Genomic DNA, 21,034 nt, shown 5'->3' with positions numbered 1-21,034 from the left:
CTAGTCCCCGGCACGAATCGGCCCGGCGGATTTGTGTCGAGGTCCGGTGAAACGGCGAGTCTGTGGATGGTTTTTAGGCGGTTTTCCATCTGCCTCGGCGAATGCGAGCTGGTTCCCCTTATTCCGCCTCAGCTACACTATGCCGACGATTGCTGCGCAAACAAGTTCTCCACGTACGCGTACACCACCATTACACTACCACGCAAACATAGGGGTTACACTCGTCTGTTGTGAGACGTTCCCTGGGGGGTCCACCCGGGGACGAACCGCACAATAACGCTGGGTTCGGTGTGGGGAGGCGGAGGGGCGTGGACTGCGGTAGTGGTCGTGGGGTTGCGGACCACTGCGGCTGCAGCGGGGACGGAGCCTCTCCGTCGTTCCTAGGTCCCCGGTTAACACACAATACATACAATAAGTAAAGTACAACTGAAATAAGCTTGGTACAGACCTATGCGTCATGGGCAGCATTTGGTGAACAAACATTCATGCATTGTCAGGCTCAACACAATACCAACAATTAGGGAATTACATTGGCACAGCTGGGTGTACTTTTCTTTCCCTGCTCATTGCACTGTATCTACACATTCTCTATAAGACAAATCTTTACTTGTGAAAACAATAAAATAGGTCGAAGTTAGAACAAAAGTTTAATCATTTATTCGCAAGATATAACAATAGAGTATAGGTAATTAAATTAATAAAACATTATATAAAACAGAACGAAGTCTTTATAATAAACAGAACAAAGGAGCGATGATTATGGTACATATTTCTGATGGTTATGGTGTATGAGCTGTTAGTTGTGCACAACACTGGCCCTAAGCTCAGAAGCGGGAGGACGCAGCCCAGACGACAAGGATGGCATTCCGCTGCAGATAGCAGGCACTCCTCTTCCAGCTGTGAGGTGATTATGTTAGCTGGGCAGATGACCGGGAGTGAATAAGTGGCCCAGATGGCTCAGTTAAGCACTTAGACATAGAGAGGCATGATAACCAACTGAACAGTGCATGCAGGGCTAGTGGCTACCTCAGCTGAAAAGACTGTCATAAATATTAAAATATGCATCTCTTGCAAACTCATTCTGCTCAGTGAGGAGTTTGTCCGATGTCTTCCGTTTTATAACCTCCACTTCTTGCAAAATCTAATCGTTTATTTTTTCAGCTTTGTCCAAAGTATGCAATTATTCGTTGATGTGTCTCCTTCGGTATGTAAGCTCAATTCTGTTTTATTGCTGGCATAGAGGTGTTCCTTAAAACTCCAGTCAAACGACCTGTATGTCTGGGCAATACAGCTTTTTCTGCAGTTACTCTGTGTTATTTTATAGGGCTCAGATTTTCTAAATTTATCATTCTTACTCACGTTATAACACATTGATGTCCTCAAGGCAATTTCTCCGGAATGTTTGCTCAATTTCATTTGATATTTTGCCTAGATACCTCATAACAACGTACTTTACCTTATTTAAAACAGGCTGTACATGTTGTTTATTTCTCTTCCTTATATTCTTTGCCGGCCGCGGTGGTCTCGCGGTTCTAGGCGCTCAGTCCGGAACCGCGCGACTGCTACGGTCGCAGGTTCGAATCCTGCCTCGGGCATGGATGTGTGTGATGTCCTTAGGTTAGTTAGGTTTAACTAGTTCTAAGTTCTAGGGGACTGATGACCACAGATGTTAAGTCCCATAGTGCTCAGAGCCATTTGAACCATTTTTGTATTCTTTTAAATTATATGTCGAACAGATATTTTAAAATTTACGACGATCTTTTCAATTGAGGTAGTCGCCATACCCTGCACGTAATGGTCAGTTGAAAATGAGACCTACCTGAGACTGAGTGCTGCATTGTGCCATCCGGACCACAAATTCACTTCTGAGTATCTTCCCAGGTAATGCAACCACCTCACAGCAAGAATTGCAATGCCTCTTGATTGCAGCAGGATGCCGTGATCGTCATCCAGGCAACGTCGACTCTTCTGAGCTAATGGCCAATGGTGTAAACATCTAACACCTCAGCCATCTGAAATATTTATTATAATTGTAGCTCCTTTGTTTCTCTTGTTATCAAAACTTTGTTCTGCTTTAAATATAATTTTACTACTTTAAGAATTTGTACTCTTTTTTATATTTTATAAGTAACTGACCGAACTTATATTGCAACGTTGATATATTCTATCGCATTCATAATTAAAGATTCACCTTATAAAGGACGTGTGTATTGATGCAAAGAGGGAGGAAACAAAAGTGCACTTGATTGTTTCAGCATAATCCCTTGATTCTTGTTATTGTATTCAGTTTGACAATGCATGAACATTCCTTCACGAAATGCCACCCATGGACCATAGGTACGATCAATATGCATTTTAATTATTCCTTACTTAACTCACAAGTAGATCTAGAAAAATATTTTTGTTTTAATATCTCAGTATTGGCTTTTTACTTTATTCCTTTTGTAGTACCTGAAGATGGCCAGTGTGGGTCTAAACCGGTTATGAGTCTTGAATAAGTCAAAACTGGAGATAGAAACATGTTAATGCATACTACCCAACAGGCACATGTTCAAGCTGAGTGCATTTATGTGAGGTGTCAGGAAGAGATCAAAAGTTGTTTGGGCATCATGTCAGGCAGGTGAAGGTGAACATCCCCGTGGTCTAGAGTATATTTATGTAGTCTCAGAAACGCTTTTGTTAGATCTATTGAGATAGCAAGTGACTACTTCCCTGAAGTATAAACGCATACGTTGGTGGTGATGATGCCAGGGCATGATCGATGGGCCTTTCGACAGTTTCCATGCAACCTCTGAGCTGGGCACAGCCCTCTGGTGTGATGTGAGCTAGTAGCAGCCAACACCTCTTGTGGGCCCTGTGTGAGTACTCGTTTTCGGAATTATGAGGGTGGGGAGCCAAGCCTTGCTGGGAGGCCAGTGGTGGAGAGACGAGGTCTTCCGTTGTGAGCGCTCGTGTGTGATGGTCGCTCGATACCATCTTTGTTGGTACAGACGGACTTGCTGTCTCTGCTCTCAGGAGAGTTTATTGTTAGGTCAGTTAGGCACTGTACTGTTGCGAACCTATACGATTCTCCGGGTTGGAAGTCGTCGTTGAGGACGCAGCGTTCAGTAATTGAGAGCACGTCTTCTGCCTATACTTACGTTGAGACTTTATCTGAAATCCGTCCTTGTGGCTGGGAGTTCGCGTTTATCCTCTGTAGAACTCAGAGAGGAGAGGACAGTATTAGATTATATTAGTCAGAGAACCGCCTTCTGCCGTCCTAGTGTTTGAAAGAGTTTATTTGTGGCTGGAGTTCTTCCGTCGTCGCAGACGAGTACGAGAAACATCACTTCGACGCACCGGACGCAGTAAATACTGTGATATCGCAAATTGCTTCAGTTTATTGAGGCTATAAAAGCTAAACAGCTGTGATCACGTTAGTTTATTTCCACTGAAGTTCCACACCACCACAGATCATCTTTGAAATTAGTGTCTTGTAGTGATTGGTACATAGATGATGTCAATCATTTCGCGTTATTGATATTAGATGGCTCTGAGCACTATGGGACTTAACATCTATGGTCATCAGTCCCCTAGAACTTAGAACTACTTAAACCTAACTAACCTAAGGAGAACACCCAGTCATCACGAGGCAGAGAAAATCCCTGACCCCGCCGGGAATCGAACCCGGGAACCGGATTAATATTAGACAGCGCAGTCATAATAAGAAGCAGAGTAGGGTATTTGATTAGCAATTTTACTTAGGAAATGTAGACTTTGTAATATAAGCAAGAACAACGTTTATCATTTAGTAGGATTAGTTGCCTTCGTCACTCATTTGTGTTTAGATTATAATTTATAGAATTAAGAGATCCTAAGATCTGCTTCAGGGGATAGTCAGACAGGGCCAAATCTTCATTTTTGTGTTTATTATTTTCCGTTGCGCACATTCGTTTTACACCCGCCTGGAGTCGCATCTTGGACAATTAGATATTAAACACACAGAACCGCAAGTATACTCTACGGTATTCTGACTGCAGCTCAAACAGTGCCCGTCAGCTAGTGACCTCTACTAGACCACACAGCAACTACATACTCCCGCGTATCTGATGCCACCTGCCCTGCGCGTCACTCATATTACGTGTCTGTTACGATGCGAACAGGCACGAATTAAGGTTCCGCGCCCAGTGTCAGCTTGTCAGGAGCAGCTTACGTCGCAATATGTGTATGAAACTACGGCTGTACTTATGTACATTTGTACTTGTGCCGAGTCACTGTAAAAAACTTCCAGTTGTTCCACCGCTTTTATCGCCTCGGCGGGACACAGCGCTTCCCCCTCTCGGGATCTTGCGATATCACAGCTCGTAAACAAGCGGCGATAGCGCCACGTGCGAACAGCCGACAGTCGTCTGCAGTGCTCCGTTATCTGCCAGGCGAACGGTAGCGCACGCTTCAGGGCCAAGTCTGCCTACACTTGTCAACAACTTCAACGTAAGTCACTCACATACCACCGGCAACATTGTGTTTATGCTTCATATTATAAATGCTACAAGATCCAATTAGGTCGCACGAGTACAAACGTTATATTCATTCACTGCGACCTCCATGAGAGTTTCGTCTATTTATGATCGTAAGGAACCGCACAAAGACATGGACAAAATGTGTACTTGTTGTAATCATTGGCCGCTCTCTTTAAATGTGGGTAAATGTAAGATACTGCCTATAACGAAGAGAAAGGACGGTACCGTATCTGATTACGAGGTTAATGGTGAAGATCTTATATACACGTATATAGGGCTAGATACTAAGAAGTGGTATGTTATGAAACGATCACATAAAATCAGTATGACGGAAGGCGAATCACAGACTTAGACTTGTTGGAAGGGATGATCTGTATTCCAAGAAGACTCCGTGATCCTTATTACGCCCGCCACCATCGTATATCTTGCTTAGAGAGAGTGAGATTAAGATAGAGATTGGGGCATATACACGTTTAGGCATATAGATATTTTCCATCACACAATATGCAAATGTACACTACTGGCCATTAAAATTGCTACTCCACGAAGATCACGTGCTACGGACTCGAAATTTAACCGACAGGAAGAAGATGCTGTGATATTCAAATGGTTAGCTTTTCAGAGCATTTACACAAGGTTGGCGCCGTTGGCGACACCTACAACGTGCTGACATGAGGAAGGTTTCCAACCGATTTCTCATACACAAACAGCAGTTGACCGGCGTTGCCTGGTGAAACGTTGTTGTGGTGCCTCATGTAAGGAGGAGAAACGCGTGCCATCACGTTTCCGACTTTGGTAAAGGTCTGATTGTAGCCTATCTCGACATTGCTGCTCGCGTTGGTCGAGATCCAATGACTGATAGCAGAATATGGAATCGGTGAGTTCAGGAGGGTAATACGGAACGCCGTGCTGGATCCCAACGGCCTCGTATCACTATCAGTCGAGATGACAGGCATCTTATCCGCATGGCTGTAACAGATCGTGCAGCCACGTCTCGATCCCTGAGTCAACAGATGGGGACGTTTGCAAGACAACAACCATCTGCACAAACAGTTCGACGACGTTTGCAGCAGCATGGACTATCAGCTCGGAGACCATGGCTGCATCACAGACAGCGCCTGCGCCTGCGATGGTGTACTCAACGACGAACCGGGGTGCATGAATGGGTAAACGTCATTTTTTCGGATGAATCCAAGTTCTATTTACAGCATCATGATGGTCGCATTCGTGTTTGGCGACATCGCGGTGAACGCACATTGGAAGCGTGTATTCGTCATCGCCATACTGGCGCAACCACCCGGCGTGATGGTATGGGGTGCCACTGGTTACACGTCTCGGTCACCTCTTGTTCGCATTGACGGCACTTTGAACAGTGGACGTTACGTTTCAGATGTGTTGCGACCCGTGGCTCTACCCTTCATTCGATCCCTGCGAAACCCTACATTTCAGCAGGATAATGCACGGCCGCATTCTGCAGGTCCTGTACGGGCCTTTCTGGATACAGAAAATGTTCGACTGCTGCCCTGGCCAGCACATTCTCCAGATCTCTCACCATCTGAAAACGTTTGGTCAATAGTGGCCGAGCAACTGGCTCGTCACAATACGCCAATCACTACTCTTGATGAACTGTGGTATTGTGTTGAATTTGCATGGGCCGCTGTACTTGTGCACGTCATTCAAGCTCTGTTTTACGCAATGTGCGGGCGTATCAAGGCCGTTATTACGGCCAGAGGTGGTTGTTCTGGGTACTGATTTCTCAGGATCTATGTTTTAAAATGTAATCACATGTCAGTTCTAGTATTATATATTTGTCCAATGAATACCCGTTTATCATGTGCATTTCTTCTTTGTGTAGCAATTTTAACGGCCAGTAGTGTAAGAGGAAAGAAAATAGGTCATCTTGGTGTGACGTATTCTCCGTGTTCTCAATACAATGTTATGCGGTATAAACGGGATGATTTAAAGTGATGTCCCATCGGACAAGGCTACATCACTGATTCAGTAGTCGTATTCAGGGATGCGACAGGGACGATCATCCGAAAGTCAAGACACCATGGGCTCTAAAATGCATACCTTAAGAGCTATGAACAGTTATTTACGTTCGATTCTGTGAAACGAATCTTTTCTAGTCTTTGCTTTCCATACTTTCGGAGGAAGTAGTGAGGACCAAAACAAGAAAAAAAGACTAGTAACCATAGACTCAAAATGCTTAACTTATTTAGTAGAACAATTATGTTTCGTAGTAGCGAAGATGAAGAAGTGTTCCTAGCATTTTAGAACCTATGTTTACTGCACTTTTTCCTTATTTTGGTCCATATTACCATTTCTCAAAATATGGCAAGCAAAGAGCTTTCAATAAAAGAGACTTGCTTCTCAGTATCGAAGATGAACAAGCGCTCGTATCACCTAAGGCATCCATTTTAGAGCCCATGTTGACTAGATTTTGTGCTTCGTTCTCTAATATCCCTGAATACCATTTCGTCCTGTGGAGCAAGACTATTAAATCACCAAAATAGATTTGAAATTAGAATTCAATATTAATACCTTCAGCTGCTGACGGGCGTTGATATATATCAACGGAGACAGGTGAAAATGTGTGCCTCGACCGGGACTCGAACCCCGGATCTCCTGAGCCACTGAGGGCGCAGAGCATAGTGCGACTGCAGGGACTATCTCGCGCACGCCTCCCGCGAGACCCATATTCTTACCTTGTATGTCCACACACTACATTCGTAGTGTCCTACCCATCAGATGGATAGAGCGTCTGCTATGTAAGCAGGAGATCCCGGGTTCGAGTCCCGGTCGGGACACACATTTTCACGGGTCTCCGTTGATATACATCAACGGCCTTCAGCAGCTGAAAGTATTAATATATAAGCTACAGTTCATCAATGGTGTCTGTCCTTTCGGACATACCCGAAAGAACAGACACCATATCCATATAAGAAATTAGATTTGGTCCTATGGGACATGGATTCTGAATCACCCTGTACACTAAGGTTACGAAAGTCATGGGATACCGAATAAAATTGTGTCGCACCTCATTTTGCCTGGCATACTGCAGCAGCTCGACGTGGCATGAACTCAAAACGTTGGGAGCGTCTGCAGAAATAATGAGCCATGACGCCTCCGTAGCTGTCCACATTTGCTAAAGTGTTGCCGGTTCAGAATATTGTGCACGAACTGACCTCTCACTTGCCACCATAAATTCTCATTGGGATTCATGTTGGGTGAACTGCGTGTCCAAACCATTCTCTCGAATAATCCAGAATGTTCTTCAAACCAATCGCAAACAATTGTGGACCTGTGACATTACATCGTTGTTTTGGAACATAAAGTCCATAAATGGCTGCAAATGATCTCCAAGTAGCCGAACATAACCATTTACAGTAAAAGATCGGCTCAGTTGGATCAGAGGACCCAGTCCAATCCACGTACATACAACCCACACCACTATGGAGCCACCAGCACCATACACACTGAATTGTTGTCAACTTGGGTCCATGGCTACGTGGGGTATGCGCCTCGCTCAAATCCTTCCGTCATCTCATACCAGCTGAAACCGAGTCTCATCTGACCAGGCCACCGTTTCCCAGTCATCTAGGGTCCAACTCATATCGTCACGAGTCCTGGAAGGGCAGTGCATTCGTTATCATGCTGTTAACAAAGGCACTCTTGTCGTTCGTCTGCAACCATAGCCCATTAGCCTCAAATTTCGCCACACTGTCCATACGGATACGTTCGTCGTACGTCCCACACCGATTTTTGCGATTATTTCTTGCCTTATTGCTTGCCTGTTAACATTGACAACTCCACGCAAACGCCGCTGCTGTCGGTAGTTCAGTGAAGGCCGTCGGCCACTGCATTGTCCTTGTTGAGAGGCAATGCCTGAAATTCTGGGCGCATGCTTGATACTGGGTTCTGGAATATTGATTTCCCTAACAACTTAGGAAACTGAATGTCCTATGCGCCTACTCCAACTACCACTTCGCGGTCAAAGTCTGTTAATTCTTGTCAGGCGGCCACTATCACGTTGGAAACCTATTCACGTGAGCTGCCCGAGTACAAATGGCAGATCCGCCACTGCATTGCCATTTACACCTTGTATACGCGATACTACTGGCAGCCGAACATGTGCATATCGCTATCCTATGACTTTCTCACAGTATATACGCAGCTGTGGAACTAGAAGTCAAATTTTGTCTTACACGTTATCTAACGCGCAATGAAGCTGTAAGGGATGTGCGGAAGAACAATATCTGAATATATTCTTAACAGGGCATGTGCAGGTAGGAGTAACAGTTTCTCAGTAACTTTAGTCTGAATTTGGCGGCTGCAGCGGCAACCCTGTAGAAGATACAAATTAGGTTGAACTGCGACTGTAGGAAGTGGCTAAACACCGATTTAGTCTTCCGCACATAGGCAATGTAATTCTTAGCCTTTGTTGCGTACTTGGCGTAACGCACGTTTGCAATAGAGTGGAACACACTCAGCATTAATTTTTTTTAGATACGCCTATTCACGCAATTACAGTTCTTGACATATTTATGGACAATTATGCTCTTCTTATAAATAAAAGCGAAAAATGGCGTCGTTGGAGAAATCCAGCCTATATTCTAGTTGTGTTGAAAATAGAAGAATTCACAAACTGTTCTGTAACAGAAATGCTATCACTCTACTGAACTGAATGTTCTTGAGAGCATTCGTTACCTCGTTTAGCAGCCGCACGCGACGACTAAGTAAACAGGGAGCTACGACATCTGTTTTTGCGCAACGACTTTCGTTTCTGGTTCAAATGGCTCTGAGCACTATGGGACTTAACTTCTGAGGTCATCAGTCCCCTCGAACTTAGAACTACTTAAACCTAACTAACCTAAGGACATCACACACATTCACGCCCGAGGCAGGATTCGAACCTGCGATCGTAGCGGTCACGCGGTTAAAGAGTGAAGCGCCTAGAACCGCACGGCCACACAGACCGGCTTTCGTTTCGGTGTACGTGTAGTTGTAAGAGCCATCGATCTGTTTATACCATTCACAGTAAATTTTAACAAAAAATGTGTGTCGCAAGATATTGCTATCTGAACCAATTGTCAAAATATGCATTATTGCTCACTAGATAGCACCAGCAATAGTTGGGATGTGGAAACGGCTGGGCATACGATTCATTTGTTTCGAACCTGGATTTGCAAGTGCCGTATGGTATTAAGCAACATTCCATCATTGTGCATATAAAATATGATCCGCGTGCTCGCGCTGATATACTAATTTTTAAACAATTTTTTATTATTGCATCAGATGGTGCTGCTAGGTCAACGACGGTCGCATTCGGCATCTGACCTAGGTCAACGAAAGTCGCATTCGGCATCTAATGTCTCTGAAATCTCTTCGGAAATTTGTGGTAAGAACTGTGGGACCAAACTTCTCAGGTCATCGGTCCCTAGGCTTACACACACTATTTTATCTAACTTACGCTAAGGACAGCACTCACACCCATGCCCTAGGGAGGGGGGAGCAGCCAGAACTCTGAAAGTCGCCTGAGACCGGCGGGCTACCCCGCGCGGCTTTGAAATCTGTCATATAAATTCTGCTTCATGTTCTGATTAGAGCATAACCACACTAAAACGAATTTTCTCACTACTTCTCTGTCTGAATACCACGTTAGAGGGTACTGTTATGAATCATTTGTTCCAATTCTTTAAAGACATGGCAGAGGAGTGAACTTTTTTTTGTGCTTTCGGCGTTTTATTAAAATTGCAGCTAGACTTTTGCGCCACATTTTCAATATAGTCGATTGTCCTGCCTGCGGTGGCCCTGTACGCATAAAACTTTTTGTTTTCTTGCCTGTTGAGAATGCTCTCACAGTTAACAACACTAAGCTGTTTATGTTAAGTTGCCCCAACATAGGACGCAAGCAACCGTGGATAGCGCAGCTTCATTCTCTTCCACAATTCATACATACATGTGGAACAATTATCATAAATATTGGTCGAATTATTTTCGAGTATGGGCATTAGCATCGGAAAACTCAGACAAACCTGTGGTAACACTAAGGAGCGATGAAAATTAATCGCCGGCCGCGGTGGTCTAGCGGTTCTAGGCGCTCAGTCCGGAACCGCGCGACTGCTACGGTCGCAGGTTAGAATCCTGCCTCGGGCATGGATGTGTGTGATGTCCTTAGGTTAGTTAGGTTTAATTACTTCTAAATTCTAGGGGTCTGATGACCACAGCAGTTAAGTCCCATAGTGCTCAGATCCATTTGAACCATTTTTTTGAAAATTAATCGTTACCTAATAATACTCAACCTAAAACACAAGATCAATGAGAATTAATCGGTACCTTATAATATTCGAGCTGAAAAACAATTTTGAACTATAGAAATCAGTACTAAGAATTGTGAATGATACAAATTTTGAAAACACTAGAAAAACGATAAAAAAATGGAATATATCAGAAAGAAAAATACTGAGAATGAAGCTTGGATATGCCTTTGAAGAACAAAATTATTATGGATTTGCAAAAAGAAAAAAATAACAAGAGAAAGAGCTGTTTTCCTGAGAAACGTTGAACTACTCCCGTTGTTGTTGTACGTGCTGATGTAAGTCCCAGTGGACGCTGGATTACGCTACAGGCCTTGGGAGTATCGCTTATCTCTGACCGCAAAACCTTATCTGCAACAGGAAATGTTATATTTTAATTTATCGTCAATAATAACGTTATCAGATTACATCGAGGCTATCAGATGTGGCGGTTAACACAGTACAATAATCCAGCTGGACCATGCTCGTTCCATTATCTCTTCAATAGTCCAAGAAACCATAATATCTGCGTTGTCTCCACGTTCAACCCGACATGTCGTTGATTGAAAATGTATGTAACTTGGTTTCGGTGCGAATAACGAACTCACACTCGAGAGCGGGCTCCTTAATTTTACTATCAAATTATCTTTTATTAAATAATTTCTTCTCTGCTGGGCCCGCAACCTGTATAGAGTCTTCGCTGGTAGTCGCGGCTCTGTTCGAAGCGGTATTCATCTCTGAAGACAATTCTACTCCATTGAATGAGATTCCAGGCAGAAGATGTATCTGGAGACGTCTCGGAGAGCGATGGGACACCAACCTCACTGTCGGCCACTACGAGTGACGGACTGGGGTGCCAGTTCTTTTTATAGCATGCACAGTGGTACGTCGACAATATTCTACGCCTGGTTTGGTTGCCCTTCATGACAAGCCATCCTGGACTGACATTCCAGCAAGATAAGCCCGCCTGCACATAGTGGCCAGCAAGATCGCAGGGTCTGTCCCCAGTTGAGAGCAGTGGGCAGGGCCCTCCAACTAGTTCGTGATTTTGACAATCTAACGCGCCAGTTGGACAGAACTTGGCACAAAATCCTTTAGGAGGACGTCTAACAACTATATAATAAGATAGTAACTGAAACTTCCTGGCAGATTAAAACTGTGTGCCCGACCGAGACTCGAACTCGGGACCTTTGCCTTTCGCGGGCAAGTGCTCTACCATCTGAGCTACCGAAGCACGACTCACGGCCGGTACTCACAGCTTTACTTCTGCCAGTATCTCGTCTCCTACCTTCCAAACTTTACAGAAGATCTTCTGCGAACAGTAAAGTTTGGAAGGTAGGAGACGAGATACTGGCAGAAGTAAAGCTGTGAGTACCGGCCGTGAGTCGTGCTTCGGTAGCTCAGATGGTAGAGCACTTGCCCGCGAAAGGCAAAGGTCCCGAGTTCGAGTCTCGGTCGGGCACAGAGTTTTAATCTGCCAGGAAGTTTCATATCAGCGCACACTCCGCTGCAGAGTGAAAATCTCATTCTGTAAATAGTAGCTGTTCTCGAAAGGACAGATACCACTGATGACCGTGCAGCTTCTCTAGAAATAAATGATAATCAATTGAAACCCTCAGTTGCCGACAGGTGTTGTTGATATACCTCGATGGTGTAAGTAGGCTGTTTAGGTCTTTTTATTGGTAACGCCGCCGCCACGTAGCGCTCTGTATGAAAAATCACTGGCTGTGCCGTGTGCAGTCTGTGGCTGGTTTGCATTGTTGTCTGCCATTGTAGTGTTGGGCAGCGGCAGCTGCCTGCTAACAGCGGATAGCGTTGCGCATTTGGAGGTGAGCCGCCAGCAGTGGTGGACGTGGGGAGAGAGATGGCGGAGTTTTGAAATTTGTAAGAATTAGTGTCACGAACTGATATATATATATATAATGACTATTAAGGTAAATACATTGTTTGTTCTGTATTACAATCTTTCATTTACTAACTATGCCTATCAGTAGTTAGTGCCTTCAGTAGTTTGAATCTTTTATTTAGCTGGCAGTAGCGGCGCTCGCTGTATTGCAGTAGCTTCAGTAACGAAGATTTTTGTGAGGTAAGTGATTTGCGAAACGCATCGGTTAATGTTAGTCAGAGCAATTCTTTCGTAGGGATTTTTGGAAGTCAGATTGCGTTGCGCTAAAAAATATTGTGTGTCAGTTTAAGCACATTCGTGTATAATTGTTCAAAGAGGACGTTTCACATAGACCAGTCGTGTACAATTTTTCTAAGGGGACGTTTCAATGGGTACAGCTGAAAATGTGTGCCCCGACCGGGACACGAACCTGGGATCTCCTGCTTTGCTTGGATGGCAGACGCTCTATCCATCCGAGCCACTGAGGACACAGATGAATAGTGCGCGAGTAATGAGTGGATAGGGAGATATCTATTAAGTAGCCGGCACCGTAACTCAACGTGTTCGATCAGAGGGTTAACTGCCCTCTGTAATAAAAAAAAACTGAGTTAATGGATCAACGACGAACTGAAACGGGTGTCTTGCGACGTCCGCCACGAGTAGATGCAACGAACGAAAAAATGACGTTCGGTCAGAGAGCTGGTTGGCCTCTGTAATAAAAAACTGAGTGGATGGATCAACAAAACGAACTTGAACGGATGTCATGTGATGTCCGCAACGACCAAACACAACGATCAAAAAAATAAATAAATAAATAAAATGGCTAGAGCGTCTGCCATGTAAGCAGGAGATCCCGGGTTCGAGTCCCGGTTGGGGCACACATTTCCAGCTGTCCCCATCGAGGTATATCAGGGTTTCCATTAATTGTCATTCATGTCTAACAACTCTGTCAATCAATGCGAAGCCGAACAACTGCCTGCATAAAGGCCTGGGGCAGACCAAAGCGTTACTGTTTGCTATATGTGTGAAGCTCTTTTTCTTGAATAAGTCTTCTAGTGTTTTTGAAATTGTAATAAGTTGTATGCCTGTACATGTGCTTCGTATCCCATTCGGATAATTTCTTCGTGGCTCGTTGAAGTTTTATCTTATATTGTTACTTACGTCTAGACAGAGTGACGTCCATAAATCATCTTGGAAGGTAAGTTCTTTTATGTACTGCGCACACACCAATAAATATCCGAATGACACCCTAAACGAATAGACGGACCTCAAGCATGAAAATTATCTGGGAAACTTTACTGACATAATATAAAAAGAAAAGGGATAAATACAACACGATAAAAAACACGATAGATACCATTAAGATTGAACATCTACATAATGCACAATGTCTCCGACAAAAAACACCTGTACCTTCGAAATAACTTACTTCCAAACATATAGCGTCATTGGAAAGATCGATCATTTTACAACTGTCAACAAATAACACGAAATTTCGCTATTTTTTTAAAAAAGAAAGTACGTGACCTATTTTAAGAACATAGTACCTAAAAGAACTTACGTTCTAAGATGATTTGTGGACGTCACTCCATAGGTGTAAGTTTAAGATAAAATCTCACAGTACTATTACATAAACGTAGAATGAAATGATATGTATAGATGGAATGTCAAGAGCAACAATGACAAATATACCAAAACAAGCTTGTCGTGACCTTGCGTAATCAAGACAAAGTACACAATTTTCAGCTAATTTTGTCAAAAGTATAAAGAAGATATAATCTTTTCTAAATATCTTTGTCGGAGTACTGATAATGTTACGCACCATATATCGAAAATGTGATTTTTTTTTTACCATAGCATGCTTCCGGACTTTATTATCCCATTATCAAGTTCTTAAAGCTACTACGCCGCTCATGGTGTAATGTAATTCCTAAGCATGTTGTGGCTAACAAAATTATACATTTTCAGCACTGATTCATCGAACAGTTGTAGGATGACGTCACAGTAGACTATCTTTGTCGCGTAAAATACAACCTACAGCGCTTATCGTTAAAACTGCAGCACCAATAACAATAGAGCATGATGAAATTTGGTTTATTGTGGCGTTTGCAGCACAGTATCAAGAACACTCGATTAAAAATAAAACAGCAGTTCGAGCGGAATCGGGGGAGGCTATAAAAAGCGCGAAATTTAGTACGTAGAGCAGCCACCTCTGCCAACAACAATGGTTCAAACACGGTTGGACGTCGAGTCGAACTGAACTTTGATGACAGCTTCGCGTACCCGTGCGTAGCCGTACACTGCGTCAACTCTCTGTCACAATTCGTTAATTGTAGTGGCTTGTGGATGGTGGCGTCCGAATCTCTCGGGAACCAATGACCAGATCGTTTCATTGACTGAGGGATCTGGAGAATGTGGTGACTAGGACAACAGTAGAACATCGTTGTGTATAGGTATTATAGGAGTTCAAGGGCAACATGAGGTCTTGCATTATCATGTTGCAAGATAATGTCACTGGCATCTCGAAAGACAGAGCACGCCACAGGCTTTAACATGTCCGAAATGTTACCTCTCCTGACCAAATTATTGGCTTTGTGAACCAGAGGTGGTCGTGTTGTGTATTCAATGTCTCTCATTCCAGTTGATGAACTCGTATGGCTTTGACTAATAGAAAGTGGCACATATACGCCTATGGTGATGTTATATTCAAAACCGGGACTAGTTTGAAAAGACGAGGTTGTGTCAATGTACGTGCAGTGTTGCTGGGGGCATGCCTCCTCCTGCTGCCACATCAAGGGAAGCTGTTAACAACTGTCCTTGTGCTGGCAGTGAGTGGTGCTCCAGCTCTCACTGCATTGTCCGTGTGGGTACTTCTCTTGTTGAATCAATTCCATCTCATAACTCATGGCATTTTACGTGATTGTACTATCCTCCACGCCTAAGCAAGCAGTATGCTTGTCGTCTTGGGCGCTAATCACGTGGGGCAGTTGCGACCATCACGGCGTTGGCTCGATCGTGCTGAACCCATATGTGACAGATGCCAGTTTCAGAACACAAACTTGGAAAAATAACAGAGGTGACGTTCGAAACATGATCAGAAACTAATGCCCTACATGGCCCAAAGGTTCCAAATACTGACTGAAAGCGTGTGGACTTTAAGAGCCACTCCCATATATGGGGCTGCGCTGAGGAGGATGGAAGCAAATAATTTACAGCTCAGTTAAGATAAAAAAGGAAAGAGCACACTAAAATCTAGAAGACGGGTTATCGAGAACACATGTGACTTGTGCCTGTCAACAGTGGGGCACTTCTGGGTGCAACAGAGGAACTATCATCAGAACAGTCCTTCATGACTTTCCCAGAAGTCAACAACGCCTCAGTCTTACTTCGTGCGGCCTGTATACTCCTCTAGTGCGATCTGATCCAGTATCCTATTGGAAAAACAGTTTGGGGTAGATTCTCAAATGTTCTCAGTAGAAGAGACTTTTGCTATGCTGAACTCGTCCTCAGTGTTTCTGACAATGACGTGAAGAGTGCATTCCTGGGTGGAACCATGAGCTCAGCCAGCGGTTATACAATACATTCAAGGAAAGTATAGGCCAGGAAACAGTTACGAATTTCATGAATTTCTTGAATGAACGAAGGAGAGGAAAACTACACAAAGAAACAAGGGAACCTGACTTCACACATTCCGATAGAAAAGCTTGGTCACTGATTGGAAAGCTGGTGGAAGGCCCTTCCCACAACACAAAGCAGTCAATCGTCTCCTGCTACACAAACGTAAGTCACTTAGTGACAGTTTCCAAGATTCCAGCAGGTAAAGAAAATGTTCAGCAAGTAAAGAAAGAACTAAGTGAGGTTAAGTAATTTCTATAATCAAACTAAAATTCTCTTCTACATTAAGATTACTGAACTGGAGGCAGCCTTTAAGCTTACGAAACGTAGAAAAGCTGCATGTGCAGATGGGCTCTACTTTGAATTTTTGATATGAAGTGGTTCTACAACACGATTGTGGCTAGTGTGGCTTTTTAACGAAATTATTCGTCTAGGAATATTACCAGCAAAATTTAAGACAGCTTAAGTTATTTCTATTAAAAAGTCAGGCGAAGAAGGAACAGCTGTAGAAAACTTTCACTCAAAACACTAATTAACTGTGATTACAAACTCTTGGGAAGAATGACCTTAGATCGAATACAAGAACAAATTAATTTTGTGATACCGTCTAGACAAGCTGAATTTAGACCTTTTAGAAGCTTCTGTAACCAAGTGCTCTCATTGAATAGTCGCACAGAATCTGACTACCAGAACAAAATCAAAACTGAGGTAGTTTTCGTTGACATGTCAGCAGTTACAGACGTGGTATGATGCGAGGATATGATATTGAAATTTCTAAAAACAAATGCTTGTAAGAGTCTAGGTCATCGTAAGCAACATATTCAGCACTCAGCAGTTTAAAGAACACCAAGGGTAATAGGAAACCAGATGGCATGTACTCAGAGGTGGCTTGTCTCAAAAGCTGTTTTTTTTCTCTCCAGTGTTATTCAGTTACAACAGACCCACCGAACTTAAGCTGCCTGCTCATTGAATTTTATGAATATTTATTTTAAGACATGGTGTCTTAAACCTGTTGTTTCTAAAACAGACATATGCCTTTTTCACCTCTCTGGAATTGTCCAGCACCAGGGAAGTTCAACCCACGATTTTGTCCTCTTGGTACAGTCGAATGCAAAGAGAAGCCAAAATACCTTTTCTAACATTAGACAAAATGCTAACTTACCTTAAACACTTTTCCAACACAGATAAGAAGGTGCAGGCATGAGGGAACCTGACGAGAAAGCTGGCAGATAGTACATGGGAGGCAAATACATTAGTTCTCCACAGAGCATCCCCTACGTTAGTATCCCTGCGGCAGAATATTGTGCACGAGTGTGATTTTGCAGCGCTCTTGTGAAGGAAGTTGAAGTATAATTAAATGCAGCTACGAGAACCATCGCTAACGTTATCGGCTCAACACCTATGTGATGTCTACCAATAAAGTCGAACTGTCAATTTCACGTTTGTCGAATGGTGGCTCTCTACAACTGATGCCAACGAGTTTCTAAAAGTGACTCAATCCCCCTTCACAAAGATTTAAATGTGAAAAATCCAGAATACCGGCATATTAAGAAGGAGTATAGAAGATCTTCACTGGCTTCAACTGGGATGCTGATTGGACTTGCAAATGGAAAGCCACGAACGCCCATAACCATGAACTTACCGATAACCCAGCTGTCAAAGTATGTGCAAGTATAATATGTACAATTGGCGCTTTAGTTCTGACAGTATGTAAGGCTGTGGGGCGTTCAGACAATGGTCCATATCGTAAATGAGTGTCCTTACAGGTGAACCCCTGATGGTTTCAACAGTCGGCTTGAAGGATCTGATGAGGTGCTCTACTAGATAGAGTCATCTGACATCTATGTATAGTCTGGGCCATTACATGTTTATATTTATTCATAACGATAGCAGCAATAATAGATACACTTAAACCTTCTGTAAATTCTGCATATATTGACTTCCTGTCTATAGGAGTAATACTAGCAGACTTAGGTATAATACATGTACTCACATTGGGCAGCAAACCCATCCGTTGCCCCCTTCACACACACGCGCGCACACACACATTATATATATATATATATATATATATATATATATATATATATATATATATATACAACATGCATAGTTTTGTTCTCGAAATGCATTGCACACTGACGCTGCCAACCACCACTGTTGTAACATGTAATTCCTCTTGTCACCTTCATTTGGAATATATACAATTCTGCAATGCCTGTGTCGTTCAGAAGTGTTCCTTTGGACATGCATGCCTGTATGAAGGAACAGACACAGTGACAACTACAGCCATTATGAAATACATCAATTGTATTTGCAGTTGCGAATATGGACAGACATCAACTATGTAATGGAATGATAATAATCAAAATTTGCCCTGGAATGGGACTCGAACCCGAATTTTTCACTTATCATGAGCGATCGCCTTACCTTTAGGCTATCTATGTACACTGCACAGCCAGACCCTAACTTCCGTATGATGTCTACCATGTGTCTACAACCTGCACTCATACATCCATTGTATATATCCCCATAAGGGCATACATTTTAATTGAAACTCGCTTGCCCAGTGTCAGCGGATAAATTCGGTATTGTAGTGCCTGTGTTGTTCAGAAGTACAATGCAATGTTCCTTCAGACATGCATGCATATCCAAAGGTACACTACATTGCAAATATGATACTATATTGCCTGCATTGTACAGAAGTATGATGCAGACATGTATGCATTTCCTAAGGAACAGTGCATCGTACTTCACAGGCACTGTAATATCGTGGCAGACGGTATATGGAAGTTCGGGTCTGGTTGTGAAGTGTGCGTGGACAGCCTAATGGTAAGGTGATCGCTCACGATAAGTGGGAAATTCAGGCAAAAGACTTTCAATTAAAATGTCTCCCCTGTATGGGAATATGCATAATGGATGTATGAGTTCAGGCTGTAGACACATGGCAGACGACATATGGAAGTTTTGGTCTAGCTGTGAAGTGTACTCAGAGAGCCTAATGGTAAGGTGACGACTCGCGATAAGCTGGAAATTCGTGTTCGAGACCTGGTCCAGAACAAACTATCATTGTTGTCATTCCATTATACATCTGATGGTCGTCCATATTCGCAACTGCGAATACATTTCTTTTATTTATTTGGGATGTTTTTGATGGTCGTGATTCACCTTGTCGCTTCATATCACCATCTGTTGCTCCCAAATGTAGAGGGAACGTCCAGTGTGTATATAACTTTCGTGTGTTTTTGGAATAGTGACTTTCAAATATAGATATAACTGGTTATGGTGGTAATTGTTTAAACACCGACACAGGTAACTATTTAAATGCCATAATTGTTTCAATAAAAACGACACAGTCTTCTAATGTCTAATGCTATGCACAAGTGGGCTAGTTTCACACTGATGGTTGTGGTTGTGGTGGAGCCTTTGTTTGGTCTGTAAAGGAACTGAAAATATTGTGATTTAACCGCAGAGGTGCTGAAAAATTGTTCCAGTGACACACCAGAGAAATATCTGGTAAACTTTTTATCTTTGAGAGACATAGGAACAATTTCGCCCTTCGTTTTTTATTTCTTGTATGAACGACTACTTTTTGTTCTGATGGGCTGGTGGGATGTCGTACTGTCTAATTACTAGTGTGTGTGTGTGTGGTAAATGAAAGAATTAAAAGACGCAAGATGTGTTTTATATTATTTTCATCGCACAACAAGCCTTATTCCCATGCCTATGGAGTATTTATGTTAAGCAGAGAAGGCGAGTTTTAGATGGAACCGAAGATCTTCAAAACGGCGCTGCTCAACAATAGAGGTGCGTGATTGTGCTCTCTACTTTCCTTTCGTGGCCGCTAAAATTACTTACGATTCGTTTTGCCGAGACATTCAGAACCTGCAATCTTCTTTTTCTTATAAAAATACTAGTCCGATGCAAAAGAAATACTCTTAGATTTAAATAATTGCCATTCTTTTACCCAGGCCACGGGGAATGATAGAACGTACGTGCCTCTACTCTGAATGTACGTTCGCAATCTCCGAGTGTGTTACGACGAAATTATTTCACAATGAAAATTTCTCATCAGACCGCAACCACTCGCACGCGAATGTACGTACCCTCTGAATGTATCTAGTCAGTCACGCGCGTTGTTCAAAAGCTTTACTTTTAATATTCAGTGGATTACATTTCCGAAATTAATTTTTGTTTATGCTGCAAATCGTACTTCACGCGAAGTATTTATTACGTAAGTTTCAGGCTCACTTTAAAAAAAAAAGATTCCGAATAATACAAATAAAGAATAACAATCAAACAAATCAAACCTAAATAAACAGAAAGAGGGAACGTTACAGGTCCAACTGTTTCTAGGGGAGGGGGAATTATTTGTCTGTGTCACAGTTGGTCATCAACCAATTTTCATATACACATCACTTCACTGCCATGACTTACATCACCCATGTAAGGTCACATGATCACCAGTTATCAGCTCTACATAATATAGAGTGCTCCAAAGCCAGCAGTGACCTCTTTTATGATCATGACTGATGTTTTATCCTGTGAGCTTATAGCACTTGTGTTACAACCAAAGGTATTCATTTTATGACAGCTCTCAAATGCAAGATTATTTTCATCTGTAAAGAATAGGAGCAGACCTAAAATTTAACCTTGTGGGTCACGCTTCATGGTATCTCCTCAGTCAATAAAGTTTCTCTTCTTCCAACGCCGTTATAATTAATTATTGAACACGA

The 21,034-nt window shown here is 42.8% G+C and overlaps 1 protein-coding gene across 1 annotated transcript in view; it reads left to right on the top strand.

The window, feature by feature from the left end:
* The first annotated feature begins 4,370 nt into the window (after positions 1-4,370).
* Positions 4,371-21,034, top strand: part of LOC126281406 (glutathione S-transferase 1-like) — an 83,559-nt gene continuing 66,895 nt past the window's right edge. Inside the window, exon 1 of the mRNA XM_049980344.1 lies at positions 4,371-4,470. The gene's annotated coding sequence lies outside the window, so the exon portion shown is untranslated. The remainder of the gene's footprint in view (positions 4,471-21,034) is intronic.

Source organism: Schistocerca gregaria, chromosome 7, assembly GCF_023897955.1.
Source record: "Schistocerca gregaria isolate iqSchGreg1 chromosome 7, iqSchGreg1.2, whole genome shotgun sequence".
Lineage (NCBI taxonomy): Eukaryota > Metazoa > Arthropoda > Insecta > Orthoptera > Acrididae > Schistocerca > Schistocerca gregaria.
Note: the sequence above shows the minus strand (reverse complement) of the source record. Positions and strands in the feature narration are given on the sequence as shown.